Below are 17,553 nucleotides of genomic sequence, written 5' to 3' on the forward strand. Positions count from 1 at the left end.
GCAACCTCAACCATTTCCAAGTCTTAAGTTATTTCTCTGCTTTGTGAACAAAACCAGCCCCAATGTCCAAGATGTTGCCTGAACAGAATATTGTTATAGCTTCAGCATGACTGCTTTAAATGTAATTCTATTATAGAACTTATCAGCATAATTGCTTTGTTGCGAGTGAAGAAAGAAAACTTACATTTATATAATGCTTTTCACAATCGTAGGGACATCAAAAAGTGATTTACAGCCAATTAAATACTTTTGAAATACAGTGACTGGTGTGATGCAGGAAACATTGTTGCTCTACATTGACTAGATATATGATTATCATCTGCTGTATTGACGTTTCCAAGTAATTTACAGAACAAATTAATATGATTCCGGATACAGTGCATTTCTGTTATTGGCTTCTTTAAAAAAGTCTTTAAAGTGTTAGGGACTAGAAAAATATGTCTTTACAAAGGACAATATTTTATTTTTCCTCTATTATGTACACTTCTGTATTAAATTATATCAACATATTTTAATGTGACAACAAGAACTGGCTTTTAGAGATGGACAATCTAGGGGGTTGGCTACGATTAGAAGAACTGAATAGTCTAGTTTAAGAATTGCTGTTTAATTATGTTACACATGACTGAGCAAATCAGCTGAAATCAGAAACATACCTCAGGTCATTTTGAGGGAAAATTAATTGGGAAAACGTCATATTCAGCATTGATGCTGAGTTTTTATTATTAAGCATTGTGATTCTGAAATTCTAAAGCAGCTATTAATGACAAGGCAGGCTCTCAGTACAGGTTTTATTTATAAGAGGCAAGCAAGAATTTTAATAAGCTCAAATAATGTATCTGCCTTTCAAGAATTTTGATGACCATAACAGTTTGGTTCCAATTTTGCATTCATAGTACCATACTGTTAGAAATGTGTTAATAGCATTTGTTAAACCAATTGCATTATGACAATTGCAGTAGAACTAGGGAGCTTAGGTGAATGACAGAGTAAACCTCAAACACTATAAATAACAGCTGTGCCTCTCAATCAGAAGATGTCGGCAATAGCATTGGGTAGAGGATAACTGAAGTGCAGACTTCAGTAGGAATCGTAGGATTAGCGACTGTTGGAGAATAGAGAATAAAATTTTATTGGTCTGTAATTAACATTAAAGCTGATAATTGAAATAATAAGGAACTTCTTTGGCCTGTAGCCCTTGAAACAATTGAGAAAATTGGTGACCACCTCACAACACCGTTTATAATGAATCTCTTTTGTGCAGTATCATCAGGGTAATTTTTATTTGGTTAAATAGTGGCAAAAAGCATAAAAGCAAAATAATGCTCAATCTAATCAATTCATTGATTAGAACGCATACAAATTTCTGTTTTGCGGTTGGGAAGGAACTCAGGCCAGTGGAGATGGTACAGAGGGAACTGAAACAAAGACATCAGGGATTAGTGACTTTGGTTATGAGCAGATGCATATGAAAAGTGATAACATGAGTTTAAAAACCGGATCGAACACGTAAAGGTTATTCTGCCACCCCAATCAGTATTGCACTGAAATCAACGCCCACAAAATTCTTCAAGTTCTGCTTAGTATCCCACCTCTTGATGTGTGCTGTAAGGCAAAAAGAGATTGACCGCATTTAAGGCAACTCAGAACTGCCAACCCACGAAGGACTTCGGAACTTACCAAATATGCGACTCACCATTTTGGAGCTCTGCAAATGTTTTGAGCATTGCAGATTTTGACATAAAGGACAAATGGTGCAACCTTTGGCTGACACTAGTATTATCAACAAAAATCTGGTGAGTGATCCAACAGTACTGCCTCAAAAGTACAACTTCTCTTGAAAATAGTTGTCTACATTCAACAGGATCTCCACTCCATGCAAGGACATCACACCTGCTGTACAAGTGGAATCTCAAAAGCAGCCCAGCATGTGACTGGTAACCCGGGTCAGATTGTTCACATTATGAATGAATGTGGCTGAAGAGAATTTACCATAGAAGTCAAGGCAATCAACCTAACAATGTAATACTGTGTCCTGATTGTCAAACTTAGACTTGGGGTGCGATTTAATGGATAAAAACAGTCTCATTTTGGGCGTGTTTGGCAGGGTGTCAAATGGAACTCTTTTTTTGGCTTCGGTGCGAAATATCCAGTCAAGGCTGCACTTAACCTCATTTCCTGCACTGATTAGTTCAGCTCGCCAATACAGGAAGACATTGGGATGTTATTTTATATACTGCCCTGATCTCTTGACCCCTGGGACGCCCCATTATGGCCTCCGGACTCTCTAACCCCCTGCCCCCAAGTCCCAACGTACCTGTGATGGAGTACACGAGCCTCCCTTAGCCCGATATCTGCCACAGGCAACCTGGCACCTGGGCACCTTGGCACTGCCAGCCTAGCATCCTGCCAGTGCCCCTGCCAATCTAGCATCCTCCAGTGCCCCTGCCAGCCTGGCATTGGCTCCAGGCACACTGGCAGGACTAGGGTGGCACTACTAGGGTGCTCGGATGGCAGTGCCAAGGTACCAGGCTGGCATTCATTGGACCAGATAAGGCTAAGAGGCGATCTGATGAATGTTTTCAGTTGTTCTGATGGAGTAGTTTTAATAAAGTAAAAAGGAAAAACTATTTCAAGCGGTTGGTGAGCCAGTATCAAAAGGGGATACATTTATGATCTTTATTATAAGCATAAAGGGAGAGGTTAGGGGAAATTACTTTATTCTACAGTAAGAAGTCTGACAACACCAACAGGTCCAACAGGTTTGTTTCAAACACTAGCTTTCGGAGCACTGCTCCTTCCTCAGGTGAATGAAGAGGTATGTTCCAGAAACTTATATATAGACAAATTCAAAGATGCCAGACAATGCTTAGAATGCGAGCAGGTAATTAAGTCTTTACAGATCCAGAGATAAGGGTAACCCCAGGTTTAAGAGGTGTGAATTGTCTCAAGCCAGGATAGTTGGTAGGATTTTGCAAGCCCAGGCCAGATGGTGGGGGATGAATGTAATGTGACATGAATCCCAGGTCCCGGTTGAGGCCGCACTCGTGTGCGGAACTTGGCTATAAGTTTCTGCTCGGTGATTCTGCGTTGTCGCGTGTCCTGAAGGCCAGCTTGGAGAGCGCTTACCCGGAGATCAGAGGCTGAATGCCCTTGACTGCTGAAGTGTTCCCCGACTGGAAGGGAACATTCCTGCCTGGTGAATGTCCCGCGATGTCCGTTCATTCGTCGTCACAGCGTCTGCATGGTCTCGCCAATGTACCACGCTTTGGGACATCCTTTCCTGCAGCGTATGAGGTAGACAACGTTGGTCAAGTCACACGAGTATGTACCGCGTATCTGGTGAGTGGTGTTCTCATGTGTAATGGTGGTATCCAGGTCGATGATCTGGCACATCTTGCAGAGATTGCCATGGCAGGGTTGTGCGGTGTCGTGGTTGCTGTTCTGAAGGTTTGTTAGTTTGCTGCAAACAATGGTTTGTTTGAGGTGGCGCAGTTGTTTGAAGGCAAGTAGTGGGGGTGTGGGGATGACCTTGGCAAGATGTTCATCTTCATCAATGACGTGTTGAAGGCTGCGAAGAAGATGTCGTAGTTTCTCCGCTCCGGGAAAGTACTGGATGACGAAGGGTACTCTGTCGGTTGTGTGCCGTGCTTGTCTTCTGAGGAGGTCGGTGCGGTTTTTTGCTGTGGCGCATTGGAACTGTCGATCGATGAGTCGAGCGCCATATCCCGTTTGTACGAGGACATCTTTCAGTGTCTGTAGATGTCTGTTACGCTCCTCCTCGTCTGAGCAGATCCTGTGTATACGGAGGGCTTGTCCATAAGGGATGGCTTCTTTAATGCCATCCCCTTTATTCTACTTTATTCTACGGCTGTGCACACACAATGCTTGACAGAAACAGTGGTAGAAGAAAACCAATGAAAGTTTGTGATAGGGAAGTTTTATGGCTTGGATTCTGTCAGGTTCTATAATCTTTGCTGTGTCCAGTACATTTAAATGCTGCTAAATGAGACATGGGGGTGGATTCTACATTGCTGGACACTGGTAGCGGGTTTCCCAATCCAATGGCGAATGGAGCGTCGGCTGAAAATGGGATCAGTACTGGGCATCTATCCTGTTCCGATGCTCCGGTGCCCTGCTGCCGACAGCAATGATCTACACGTCCCGAGCTGGCAGGAGGATGGAAACCTAAGTCTCCCCCCCCAAATTATGCACTGACTCCCAAAGCGGGAAATCCTCCTGGTGGCATTTGGTGTAAGATTTCTCCAGTATGGTCCTGACGTGGCGGACCCCACAGTGGGTCAAGGGGGGCCAATGCATAACTAAGGTGCCCCATGAAGTGCATCAGAAGGCCCCCTTCACCCTGCAACACAAATCCTGCCTCCCAGTCTGACCCCCACAGGCCCCCATCAGACCCCCCCAACAGAGACCCCCAACAGGGACTCCCATCAGACCCTCCCATCAGTCCCCCCATCAGTCCCCCCATCAGAGACTCCCCAAAGGAAATCCCCAACAGAGATCCCCAACCAAGACCCCTGCTGAAAAGCTGAAAAGTAGCGGAAGTGGAGTGAAAAATTACTTCATTTGCACTTGCCCTTCCCTAACATCTGCCTCCGACAAAGTGTTTAAAGCAGCAACTGTTACATGTATCAGAGGCTTCCTCGAATGCCAAGTAAGCTTCAAAGGGCTTCAAATTCCTTGACAGCCTTTGAAATGCAAATCTCCCATTAATTTTACACAGCAGTACATTGCATTAGTCAGTAATTGACAGTTTTATTTCTCCAGAGACTGGTGCTTGGTGGATTGTTGATCTATCGTTCCCTTCATGTTTGAATGCATCTCAAGAACTCTGCTTTAATGCTAACTACAATGTTTATAAACACTTGCTATGATTGACAGTTCTTCACCACATCAAAAGCAGCTAAGTGCGTTCACTTCCTATTTTCCACAGTAGGAAAACATTTCAAAGGTTTGCATTTCAAAGGCTGTCCTGTTTGAAGCCCTTGGAAGTGTACTTGGCTTTCGAGGACGCCTCTGGCACTTGGGATCTGATGGGGGGGGGGGGGGGGTGGGGGCTGGGGGTGTACTAATGGGAAGACTGAGCGTGTGATTGGGGAGGCTTAGGGGGTCTGATGGGAGGCTGCGGGTCTGACTGCGGGGCTGCGGGGTGACTTGGGATGTTCGGTCATTCTCATGCGTGCATGCTGGGAAGAGGTGACCCGCTATTCCCGTTGTGGGGGGGAAGAATGCCCCTTCCTGTCATCATAGATTGGGGGGGAGGAAAGGGCCTGTTGCCTGATCTCTGTATTGAGACGCCCACTCAAAATGGCGGCCTGATATTGGAATTCCGAGGGAATCGCACTGGCCGTCCCTCCTAACGCCAGCAAAGACCAATAGCGATGTTCCACTGGTCGGAGCACTTTGTCTCCAGAACGGAGAATCCAGCACATGATTTGAACTGGATTGTCCCCTTGGCACTTCTGGCTGAATATGTTTGCAACAGGTCAATTTTATTTCTAAGAGCTCTTTTTTGAGATGTTCTTGAGCTATCATTTGAATGTTGGAGGCTGCATTTTAGTTTTCTGGGGCTCCTTAAATGTAAAACAGGTTTCATGTTTTAAGTTAGAAACCTAATTGTTGGAGAAGCAGCAGGAATTTGAAAACTTGTTCTGCACCTCCATTAAAGAATAGACTACCAGCTATTTTCACACATCAAAACCTTTTTTGTGACAGAAGTAAACACATAGAGAATGACAGGAAAAGCTTGTAGGCAGACAGGCACTTCTATATCAGAAACATGTAAAAAAAAAGGGAAACAAATGAAACTACATTTCACCCACAATTTTCTACTCGCACTCTATTCCAGATAATTTTAAGTTAAACTTTGCTTAAAATAATTAGACCAATATAAAAGAAGAAAGTCATTAGAAGATTTTATTAATTTTTTTCTTCTTTGTATGGTTATTGTTGTTCCAGCAGGATGATTTTAGAAGGAAAAATAGATATTTAAAGAAAATAATTGGGAAATTGTATTAAAAAAAAGTAGTAATGAGAAAGTGCTCCTTCAATCATGATTCTGAGGAGCAGGAGGGTGGGGTGGGGAGGGGAAACCTGTGATTGGAGGAATTGGAGCAGCGAACATGAATCTATGATTGGAGGAGCAGCTCTTCACATTCTGTCATTCCCATGCTCGCTGCATTTCCAATCAAACTGTGCATTATTTTCCTGATCTCAACTAAATACGTGTGCCTGCAATTGTTCAGTCTTGTTATGAAATTTTGAGGACAAAGTTGCCTGCTGTCCCATGTATTTTGAACGCTGATTTGCAAACATTTAGGGCTGGATTCTCCGATTTTGAGGCTATGCCCGGAGCATGTGTCTAGTCTTACGGAAAAACAGTCGGCGTCGCCCCCACACCGACGCTACAACATGGCACCGACCACCCGCGGATCTAGCCTACCAGATAGTGAGATAGTGCCCCTCTGTCACCCCCAAACCACACCCTGCCAGTCCCCCCAACTCCCACTGAACCCCCCTCAGCCAGCGGAACTGCTCCACCCCGATTGTGGTGGCGTTGACGAAACCTCAGACCACAAGTGATCCACGCTATCAGGAAGTCGGCCCATTGGGGGCGGAGTATCGGGGAAGGGCCTTCAGGTGACGTCCCGAGACTGTCCCAAAGGCGTGTGGCGTACTCACCGATGATGCCGTTTTGGAGGGGGCGGAGCATCCGAAAACAGGGATTCCCCCAATTTTGTCGTCAAAAGGGATTCTCTGCCCAATTGCTGAAAATCAATTTTGGCGTCGGCAATTGGCGAATCCTGCCCTTAATTACCCTAAACCCGAGCTCTGTTACTACACAGAATATCATCATTTTAAATTTTATTACATAACAATATTCCTTTTGTTATGTGAGACAGTGCTGTCAATTGTAGTTTAATGCAGCTAATGAAATAAAAAGTTAAAAAAATTGTTTTTATTGATTTTAACAACTTTTATGTTCCATATTTCAGTTTGTACGATTAGTTTACAGGTTTCATAGCCACACATAGTGTTTGGGAAGGCAACCAAGGAAAGACTAACGTTACACGACAAATATAGATTAAAGTACAATGGGAGAACATACACACAAACATAGATCACTATACTTATTTACAACTACATATTTCTCCCCCTTCCGTGGCTGTGGGCCTATATGGTTTTTCTGCCTCAGCTATCCTTCCTGACGCTGACGCGTGCTGCTGCTCCCCCTGGCTCTCCGCTTGCCCTCGCACCCAAGGCTATTTTTCCCCGGCTCTTTGTTAATGATCAAATGCTAAACCAGAGCTGTTCATTTGAGCAAACTTGTTTTTAACTGGCAGAAAGTACCTGAGTTTCTGATTACTCAGCAAGGAATGTGTTCAAAATTTGAATGGCAATTGAGCTTTGTTGCAGATACTTGCAGTATTAATATTTCACATGTGACGTCTACATTCAGTTACTCCTTAACCTGACTATCTGTGATTCAAATCTATATCGACTGACGGATTTGCTTACAATTTCGACCCCTGCCAGGCAAGATCTTAGACTTTTATTTGCCTTATTTAAACCTCACAGTGGGTACTAGATGTGTTTGAAGCTTTAACTGTAAAGTGGCAAAAATTGTGCCCTCATCAAGCTTGGGTTGAACAATGTTATATTACTGGCCAGTGACAGTTAACTGACATCAAAGTAATCTGAGCAGTGTTGAAGAGTGCATATGATCTGGAAATGCATTGAGTACTTGGAAGGATATTCAGCACCTGAAATAGCTGCCAGGCTATTTAAAGACTATCAACCCATGAATCCTCTGTGGTAACACAGTGATAGTTTGTTGTACTAGTTCAGCCAGTAGTCTATCCCAGTTTTCACTTTGGGTCAAAGAACATTGATTTACCTGACTGCTTTCCTTTATCAATAATCCAGTGTTAACAACAAGTGACAGCACTGTTCCAGCTTTGCGAGTTAAAAAATTATTTCAAAATGATACAAACTGGTAAGTATTATGTCTTTATTTTGAGGTTGAGATTGCTATCTCCAATTTAAAGGAAACTGCTAAGTACCTGTTCTAATTTTGACAAAAAATGTATTCTGAATGGAAATCTTAAATCTACTTAATGTTCCAATAAAACTTAAAATAAATGTTTGAAATACTAACACCTGTTGAGATAAACATGGCGTTCGATGAGTGAAAGTGTTTTGCCTAAGTCAAGTGAACAAAGATAGTTAGACCAAATTATTAGGTCAAAATTATTTTATTTATTTGTTTAATATACCATTTACACGGTGCAAATGTTTGAAGAAATATACCTATTGATATAAACTCCTTTCTTTGTGTTTCTTTCTGTTAGTCTCCTCTGTTGACTGTGCATATATAATGCAGATTTGTATTCTATGTTTGAATCCTTCCAATTAAGTTTCTACCCCTGCTACATAACTGAAAGGATCCTAACTAAAATTACAAATTATATTCTAAGAAATGAAGTGCAGTATTTATTCAAAATTTCAGTTCTGGACATAAATATCAGTCCAAACCCAGACTATTGGGAAAGTCATTAAAAGATGATTCAATTAATAACATTTCATCATGTTATTGTAGTACCAGTTTCATTTTATTTAATTCCTTATTTGGGGAATTTAAATGTTTAGTTCCTCGAAGAAAATGGCAGGTATAGTACTTGAGGAATCATTTTGAGCAATATATAGAGATAAAAAAAATAGCATCACCCAGTGGACAGAGTATGGAGTTATAGGCTGGAATTCTCCGTCCGGTCACGCCGGAGGGATTCTCCGGTACTGTCAGCAGCGCATTTGGTTTCAGATTCCAGCATCCGCAGTAATTTCCTTTTTAAGCAGCGCATCCCTGCCGCGGGTTTTAGCGGTGGCATGCAGTGGCTTCATTGGGAATTCCCATTGACAGCGGCGGGAGTTGCCAGTGAATGGCGCGCTGTCTACTGCTGCCGTGAAACACTTGGCTGGGAGGCTAGAGAATCTTGCCCATAGGGTGATGATTTTACCTCGGTGGTTTCCATTTTAAATATGGACATAGGAAATTATAATCTTGACAAATTATAGTGGAGAATTGAGATGAAAGGAATGACAGCAGAAAATAGGATTTGGTAGACAGGAAATGCCAAGCAGACATGCCAGGGGTTGGTGGGGGGGGGGGGGGGGGGGGGGGGTTCTAAATTCAATAGGTGTTAACAATATTCTCTGTGACTGTGAAACATGACCAACCCGTACCATTTGATTGTAACACATAACTTGTTGTGTTGCCCACTGTTTCAAATGATTTCTGCATGTGGACAGTGCTAACTGTACTGTTGATTGGCTAGACACCTGAGCAAGGGGCCAACATTGTGATTGGCCAGCATCAGTCAAAGTTAGCTTGTACTGCTTAAAACCTGTCTGCACCTCTTAAAAGGGAGGGGAATTGTGGAATGGGTGCTGGCATTGCGGAGGAAGTGAGTCTGACCTGTAATATATTGAATAATGATACAAAATGAGAGAGACTCCAGGATTTCCAGTGTGAGACTATTAAGCTATTTTGCTGGTAGAGACAGCTGGTTTTCAAACAGTCGTGCCAGATTGCCTTCAGCAGTCACAGGATGTGGAATTTTGCGCCTTGGTGGAGAAAGTGAAAAATAGGAGAGATGTCCTGAATCTACAGGGGTTCTGAAAACCCACCAGACTCATGTTCAGAAGACAGTGAAAATATATTGCTGGAGAGATTATTGCCAAGAATCAAGCCCAAGAAACTAGACGGGGAGCTGAAAGAAACTCAATGATCTCACAGGAATAGTCAAACTCAGTGAATGTATTTTCAATTGCTATATTCAACCAAATGCACCCCTAATACTAGACACTGCCCAATTCACCACAAAGCCCATCTTTCATCAACCAACCATCTTAACATTCAGTATTAAATACATGACACTCATATGCTACACCACCCTCACACAATAAGGCCTGCTGCAAGCCTCACACCTATTTCCCACAGTATACACAGTCAGCTAGTCAACCAAGACAGCCATGTTAACAAGTCAGACTTCCCTCTCCCTTGCAAGACAATGCAGCACACAACTTGAGGCAGCAGGAGCTAAGGCATACCTGCATATCCTAACCACAATGGAGAAGTCGGTGCTGGGCATTATTGGGATGCCTGTTGCTAAAACATTCGGAGGGGCTGAAACTGTAGAAGGTGACAATATCCGTATACTTATTTCTCCACATAACGTTCCACCTCTCAACTCACAGTATTTTCTGATTTTCAGATGGTGTCAGCATGTACCTTTTTACGCTCATCTCTCCACACCACAACCGTACCCTTGTTCCATTCACTTTTCAGATAACCAAGAAGTACAGCATCTCCAGGTAATGGAAGAACAGTAAGAAGGCAGTGATGATAAAGATGCACTGTCACTAAATTTCACACTCGCAATCATCAGCTCAGATACTTATACTGCTTGTAATTCAGATTGTGGCATAGAGGCAGAATCTGCAAATGGTGAGATACCAGCACCAATAGGCTGCAAACATGGAGTGGTTGAGGATAGTGCCAATTTGTTGGAGAGCAGTGTTGGAATGAGTTCTCCTGCAGAGGGCTCAACAGTTTGATGGTGCAGGCTACAGAAAAAAGCTAATGGTGATGCAAAACAAAATGCTTGCTGCATTGGGAAGCCTGCTGGAAAATCTGCAACCAATGTCAAGGAGCAAGGAGGAATCCAGCACCAACACGGCACAAGGTTTTGTGCAGAGCATCAAGCTCATCCTTTCCATCATGGAAGCGGTATCGAACTCCATCAGCAAATTTGTGGAACCAGCCATGATGTTGAAGTATGATGAAAAGTAAACAACCTGAAACATTGGCCGGGATTCTCCGATCTGAGTTCGCCCTGCCACCGCTACCAGCGAGAAAGCAATATTTGGCGCTCAGTCAAAACTCTAATCACTGCAACAGGACTGGAGATTTCCAATGGCATGAGTGGACAGAGAATTCCGGCCATTAACTCTGTTTCTCTCCACAGTCGCTGAATGACATGGGCGTAATTCTCCCCTACCCGGCGGGGCGGGGGGTCCCCGTGTAGCGGAGTGGCGCCAACCACTCCGGCGTTGGGCCTCCCCAAAGGTGCGGAGAATCCGCACCTTTAGGGGCTAGGCCCGCGCCGGAGTGGCTCCCGCAACGCCGACTGGCGCCAAAACCAGCGCCAATGGCCTTTGGCGCCGGCCGGCGTCGGGACTGGCCGAAAGGCCTTCGCCGGTCGGCGTGAGTCCGCGCATGCGCTGGGGCGTCAGCAGCCATGGTGGAGGCCGTTGCGGCGGCGGAAGAAAAAGAGTGCCCCCACGGCACTGGCCCGCCCGCCGATCGGTGGGCCCCGATCGTGGGCCAGGCCACTGTGGGGGCACCCCCTGGGGTCCGATCGCCCCGCGCCACCCCCAGGACCCCGGAGGCCCGCTCACGCCGCAAATCCCGCCGGCACAGAGGTGGTTTAAACCACGTCGGCGGGATTGGCCTGTCAGCGGCGGGACTTCGGCCCATCGCGGGACGGAGAATCGCCACGGGGGACACGCCGATCGGCAGGGTGTGATTCCCGCTCCCGCCGATTCCCGGGTGGCGGAGAATTCCGGCCACGGCAGGGGTGGGATTTACGCCAGCCCCGGCGATTCCCCGACCCTGCGGGGGGTCAGAGAATTCCGCCCATGATGAGTATTTCCAACATCTTTTGTCTTTATTTCGGATTTCCAGCATCTGTAGTATTTTGAATGGTGCAGCATCTGTTGACAACTGTCTCAGCCACTAGTGGAACCCAGCAGGTTTCATCAGAAGACTTGGGCACGATTTTTCCACCGTGTTGAGCCCGGCGGCAATTCAGTTGTACCGGGAGCATTGCGGGAGATGCCCAAAACATCCTCGCTGGGGGTGGTCCAGAGAACCAGGCACTGCTATGTGGCAGAGGCACTACCCTGGTGCCAATATGGCAGTGCCAAGGTCCCTAATTTTTCCGACTCAACTAGTTCCACAGGCAGTGCATTCCATGCCCCCACTACTCTCTGGGTAAAGAACCTACCTCTGACATCCCCCCTATATCTTCCACCATTCACCTTAAATTTATGTCCCCTTGTAATGGTTTGTTCTACCTGGGGAAAAAGTCTCTGACTGTCTACTCTTTCTATTCCCCTGATCATCTTATAAACCTCTATCAAGTCTCCCCTCATCCTTCTCCGTTCTAACGAGGAAAGGCCTAGCACCCTCAACCTTTCCTCGTAAGACCTACTCTCCATTGCAGGCAACATCTCCTTTGCACCTTTCCCAAAGCTTCCACAATCCTTCCTAAAATGAGGCGACCAGAACTGCACACTGTACTCCAAATGTGGCCTTACCAAGGTTTTGTACAGCTGCATCATCACCTCACGGCTCTTAAATTCAATCTCTCTGCTAATGAATGCTAGCACACCATAGGCCTTCTTCACAGCTCTATCCACTTGAGTGGCAACTTTCAAAGATCTATGAACATAGACCCCAGGATTTCTCTGCTCCTCCACATTGCCAAGAACCCTACCATTAACCCTGTATTCCGTATTCATATTTGTCCTTCCAAAATGGACAATCTCACACTTTTCAGGGTTAAACTCCATCTGCCACTTCTCAGCCCAGCTCTGCATCCTATCTATGTCTCTTTGCAGCCGACAACTGCCCTCCTCACTATCCACAACTCCACCAATTTTCGTATGGTCTGCAAATGTACTGACCCATCCTTCAACTCCCTCATCTAAGTTATTAATGAAAATTACAAACAGCAGAGGACCCAGAATTGATCCCTGCAATACGCCACTGGTAACTGGGCTCCAGGCTGAATATTTGCCATCCACCACCACTCTCTGACTTCTATCGGTTAGCCAGTGCGTTATCCAACTGGCCAAATTTCTCACTATCCCATGCCTCCTTACTTTCTGCATAAGCCTACCATAGGAACCTGATCAAATGCCTTACTAAAATCCATGTCGACTACATCCACTGCTTTACCTTCATCCATGTGCTTAGTCACCTCCTCAAAGAATTCAATAAGACCTGTGAGGCAAGACCTACCCCCCACAAATCCGTGCTGACTATCCCTAATCAAGCAGTGTCTTTCCAGATGCTCAGAAATCCTATCCCTCAGTACCCTTTATATTACTTTGCCTACCACCGAAGTAAGACTAACCGGCCTTTAATTCCCAGGGTTATCACTATTCCCTTTTTTGAACAGGGGCACGACATTTGCCACTCTCCAATCCCCTGGTACCACCCCTGTTGACAATGAGGACGAAAAGATCATTGCCAACGGCTCTGCAATTTCATCTCTTGCTTCCCATAGAATCCTTGGACATATCCTGTCAGGCCCGGGGGCTTGTCTATCCTCAAGTTTTTCAAAGTTCCCAAAACATCTTCCTTCCTAACAAGTATCTCCTTGAGCTTACCAGTCTGTTTCACACTGTCCTCTCCAACAATATGGCCCCTCTCATTCGTAAATACTGAAGAAAAGTACTTGTTCAAGACCTCTCCTATCTCTTCAGACTCAATACACAATCACCCGCTACTGTCCTTGATCGCACCTACCCTCACTCTAGTCATTCTCATATTTTTCACATATGTAAAAGGCCTTGGGGTTTTTCTTGATCCTACCCGCCAAAGATTTTTCATGCCCTCTCTTAGCTCTCCTAATCCCTTTCTTCAGTTCCCTCCTGGCAATCTTGTATCCCTCCAGCGCCCTGTCTGAACCTTGTTTCCTCAGCCTTACATAAGTCTCCTTCTTCCTCTTACAAGACATTCAACCTCTCTTGTCAACCATGGTTCCCTCACTCGACCATCTCTTCCCTGCCTGACAGGGACATATATATCAAGGACACGTAGTATTTGTTCCTTGAACAAGTTCCACATTTCAATTGTGTCCTTCCCAGACAGCCTATGTTCCCAATTTATGCACTTCAGTTCTTGTCTGACAGCATTGTATTTACCCTTCCCCCAATTGTTAACCTTGCCCTGTTGCACGCACCTATCCCTCTCCATTACCAAAGTGAAAGTCACAGAATTGTGGCCACTATTTCCAAAATGCTCCCCCACTAACAAATCTATCACTTGTCCTGGTTCATAACCAAGTATCAAATCCAATATGGCTTCCCCTCTGGTCGGACAATCTACATACTGTGTTCGAACAGCTTCCTGGACACACTGCACAAACACCACCCCATCCAAACTATTTGATCTAAAGAGTTTCCATTCAATATTTGGGAAGTTGAAGTCACCCATGGCTACTACCCTGTAATTTCTGCACCTTTCCAAAATCTGTTTCCAAATCTGTTCCTCCACATCTCTGCTGCTATTGGGGGGCCTATAGAAAACTCCCAACAAGGTGACTGCTCCTTTCCTATTTCTGACTTCAACCCATACTACCTCAGTGGGCAGATCCTCCTCGAACTGCCTTTCTGTAGCTGTTATACTACCTTTAATTAACAATTCCACCCCCCACCTCTTTTACCACCCTCCCTAATATTATTGAATCATCTATAACCAGGAACCTCCAACAACCATTTCTGCCCCTCTTCTATCCAAGTTTCTGTGAATGCCACCACATCGTAGTCCCAAGTACCGATCCATGCCTTAAGTTCACCCACCTTATTCCTGATGCTTCTTGCGTTGAAGTATACACACTTCAACCCATCTCCGTGCCTGCAAGTACTCTCATTTGTCAGTGTTACCTTCCCCACTGCCTCATTACACGCTTTGACGTCCTGAACATCGGCTACCTTAGTTGCTGGACTACCTGAAGCCCTCCCTCCTACACCATTCCTGCAGCTATGTGTTCAACTGCACTCTCTCCCTATTCCTAGCCTCACTATCACGTGGCACCGGCAACAAACCAGAGATGACAACTCTGTCCTGGCTGTTAACTTCCAGCCTAACTCCCTAAACTCGTTTATTACATCCACAACCCTTTTCCTACCTACGTAGTTGGTACCAATGTGCACCACGACTTCTGGGTGCTCACCCTCCCCCTTAAGGATCCTGAAGACACGATGCAAGACGTCATGGACCCTGGCACCCGGGAGGCAACAAACCATCCGAGAGTCTCGTCCGTGCCCACAGAACCGTCAGTCTGTACCTCTGACTATTGAGTCCCCTATAACTAGTGCTCTCCTAATCTCCCCCCTTCCCTTCTGAGCCCCAGAGCCGGACCTCGTGCCAGAGACCCGGTCACTGCAGCCTACCCCTGCTAGGTAATCCCCCCCAACAGTATCCAAAGCGGTATACTTATTGTTGAGAGGAATGACCACAGGGAATCCCTGCACTGACTGCTTCCTCCTCTTCCCACCTCTACCTGTGACCCAGCTACTTTTGTTCTCGGGTGTAACTATGTCCCTGTAGCTTCTATCCATCACCCTCTCAGCTTCCCGAATGATCCTCCGTTCATCCAGCTCCAGCTCCAGTTCCCTAACACGGTCTGTGAGGAGCTGGAGATGGCTGCACTTCCCGCAGGTGAAGTCAGCAATGACACCGGTGGTCTGCCTTACGTCGAACATTCTGCAAGAGGAACATTCCACTGCCCTAGCTGCCATCACCTCTACTTAGTCTCCCAGTAAAAAAGAAAGAAAGATAAAAAAAGTAAATAGGTTACCTGCTCACAGCACTGAGTCTTTTTATTTAGGTTAGAGGAGGGAGGATGGGACACACTACACATGTAGTGTCTCGGGTTTCCTCACTGTTCAAATTTATTGGGTAATAAAAACCTTCCCAGGTCTCCCCACGGCCGACTTCCGGTTTCTTGCTGCTCTGAGAAAAAAAAAAAGCTCCGAAAAAGTAAGTTAAAAATCAAAAACTCAGCTTACCTTCCAGCTCTCCCCTCCAAAAATCACTCCCTTCTCTGCCCGCTCCGCTGGAAGAATGACCTGTGTACAATGGGAGGCAAGTTGGGGGTCAGGCTGGGAGGTGGTGGGCAGGCTATGCCCTGAATTTTATCAGCTCCCCCTTCTAATATGCCAGCAGAGAGGCGGAAAATCCAGTCCTGATATTCGACCATTAGTCAACCGCTCTGTTGTTGTTGTATCATATGACTACCAGGATGATAGATGGCAAATTAGATTGATCTTAGTTTTTTTCTCATCTCGAAAACCCAAGAAAATGTGTTCCATTGTCATGATCATGACAATCATTCCGGTTCAATACTTCAGGGCTCAATATTTTTACATTACACATACCTTCCTGTTGTTTACTAATAACTTCTCTAGGACCAATATGCAACTGGGTTGCAATGTCCTCTTCTGCTTGTTCTTTTACATTTTGTTCTTGCTTTTCCAACGCCCTACAGACCCAACCAAAACCCAGATTTCTCTAGTGCAGCTAAATCATACACTTCTTGAAATGAAATGAAAATCGCTTATTGTCACAAGTAGGCTTCAAATGAAGTTACTGTGAAAAGCCCTTAGTCGCCACATTCCGGCGCCTGTTCGGGGAGGCTGGTACAGGAATTGAACCGTGCTGCTGGCCTGCCTTGGTCGGCTTTCAAAGCCAGCGATTTAACCCTGTGCTAAACCAGCCACTAAACTTTGTGGGTGAAGACAACTCGGATGGGGTAAAACTTTAAGGGGGCTCTGATGGGCTCCAGTGCACCTGTTAATGAGGACTGTGTCCAGCACCGCCAGCAGTCGGGAGGGAACCATGCTCCTGCCCGGGGAGGCTTCGGCAAGGGCTGGGGGGGTGGCCCAGGGGTGGAGAGGGGTTTACAGGGGGACACTATCTGACAGATCGTGTCTGCGCACGGCCGGCGCCATGTTGTACGGCGCGACCGCTGAAGGTTGTGCACATGCGCGGCAACGAACCCGGCAATTCTCCAGGCATTTATATCAGGAAGGCCGTGCGTTTTACGTGTCAGCATTCGGTCTCGGAAACCAGCTTGGCATGCATCTCTTCTGACGCTGGTTAAGCAGCAGGATGAAGCCCTTGTGGCAATTTCCCATTTAAGGGCCTCAGTTGGCCCATTGGTGGGCAGGCTGCCTGACGCCATCCCCACCACTTGTATAAATGCGGACAGGAAGCCTGCTGGATTTAATGAGCGCAACCCACCCCCACCTTCAAAACCAAATCCACCCATATGACCACTCTAAGGATGCTGCAATTCTTGGGAATGTTTGATTTTTTTCATCTTCATGGATGGGAAATGGTGTATGATACAAGAAGGAATATAAAGGTTGAGAAAATGCGAAGTAAGAAAGGGAAAAATTAGCAGCAGGTAAATGTTTTGGAAGAATATTTTTTTTATACTTATTTGTCCAATTCAACCTTTATTCAATTAGTTGTGCTGGATCCTTGTTTAACATTTTCTGTTCATGTATAGGCATTTTATAACCTGTACTGATAGGAACAAGCAGAACTCTAAATTAGTATAAAGAGGGGCAGTTTTGTTAGTTTCTGGATAAACTCACTGGGCCTTTGTGGAATTCCATCTTTCTATATCTCTGATGAGACTCTGCAGGTTACTACTTACTTCACTGGACAAAAAG

At 45.4% G+C, this 17,553-nt stretch overlaps 1 protein-coding gene across 7 annotated transcripts in view; it reads left to right on the top strand.

Moving 5' to 3' along the window:
- The window catches only part of LOC119974729 (CAP-Gly domain-containing linker protein 4-like), a 513,643-nt gene that overhangs the window by 65,238 nt on the left and 430,852 nt on the right, over window positions 1–17,553 (top strand). The gene's annotated exons all lie outside the window — the stretch shown is intronic.

The sequence above is a fragment of the Scyliorhinus canicula genome, chromosome 1, assembly GCF_902713615.1.
Source record: "Scyliorhinus canicula chromosome 1, sScyCan1.1, whole genome shotgun sequence".
Lineage (NCBI taxonomy): Eukaryota > Metazoa > Chordata > Chondrichthyes > Carcharhiniformes > Scyliorhinidae > Scyliorhinus > Scyliorhinus canicula.